A 1,395-nucleotide genomic window follows, 5' to 3' on the forward strand; every position below is an offset into this window, starting at 1 on the left:
AACTCACAATAAAACATGAAAAAAAAGAAAACCCACACATTGGAGTGAGCATTTACTTCCAAGGAACATATTATGTCAGGATAGAAAACAATGATGAAAACTCATGAAAAATAAATGCTTCTATTAAAGTACATGTAAAATCATAGTCAACTAATAAAGGAACTGAATGGCACAAACTGTTAAGCACACGACTGCAAAGTGAAAAACTGGCACTTCAAACCCACTCAGAGACTTCACCAAAGAAAGACCTTAGGATTTTTTCTTGTAATGATTACCAAGGAAACCCTAGGGCATAGTTCTAATCTGGTACATGAGGTCACTATGACGCAGAATCAACCCAGTAGCACCTAATAACAATTAACTGAAAGGTTGGTGGTTCAAACCAATTCTACTCTGCATCACTTAGAATTGTCTCAAGAACAACAGGTTTGGTTTATCTTATGCAGATCATTTTATTTGAATTTAAAGTCCAGCTTATGTGATTCTAGTAATGAACACTCTGTAGTGCTAGGATGGATTCCCACACTCCAACTAATTAGGTTCAAATGGAGAGGCTGATGAGGCTTCTGGTGTGGCACTGTAGGATAAACACTAGACAGCAAGGTCAGTTTCATCAGCAATATTGGGAGTGCAAACTCATCTGCCACTCCTCGGAAACCCTATACAGAATTGCTCTCAGTCAAAAGTGACTTGATGACACCTAACAATAACATCTAGCACACCAGGGCAGGCTCCCTAGTTGGTCCAAATGTGACTTTAGAAAACAAAGTGTCTGGCTGGATATGAACTAAGGGTTTTAAAAACACTGAGACTGGTTTACCCAATTTGACTCTACCACCAGCACCAAAAGAAGGAGCACCTGGGCTGTATAATCATCTTGCGCAGATATCAGTTAAAGGGCAGTAGGGAGGATAAAGTAGTTGTTGTTAAGTGCTATGAAGTCATTTCCAACTCACAACAACCGTACATAGGGTTTCGGAGGAGCGGCTGGTTAGTTTGAACCACACACCTTGCAGTTCAAACCAGCTGTATAATGTTTCTAATACTATAACTCATTAAGGGACCTGAGAGCCTCATCTGTCTCCCATGGAGATCCTGGTAAAGTAGAACTACTTTCAAGGAGATTTGGTAGCGTAGTGGTTATGAATCGGGCTGCTGACTTTAAGACTGGCAGTTCAAAACTACCAGACGTTCCATGAAGAAAGATGAGACTTTCTGCTCCCGTAAAGATTTACAGTCTCTAAAACCCTGTGCAGGGTCACTATGAGTCGGAACTAACTCCACGGTACTTAACAGCCACAACAACCTTAAGTTAATAGCCCAACTTTTAACCCACTACACTACCAGGGTTTATAAATAATCTGAATCAAAGAAGTTTATTGCATTGCATTTTTT

This window comes from Chrysochloris asiatica, unplaced genomic scaffold (genome assembly GCF_000296735.1).
Source record: "Chrysochloris asiatica unplaced genomic scaffold, ChrAsi1.0 scaffold00615, whole genome shotgun sequence".
NCBI classification, from domain to species: Eukaryota; Metazoa; Chordata; class Mammalia; order Afrosoricida; family Chrysochloridae; genus Chrysochloris; species Chrysochloris asiatica.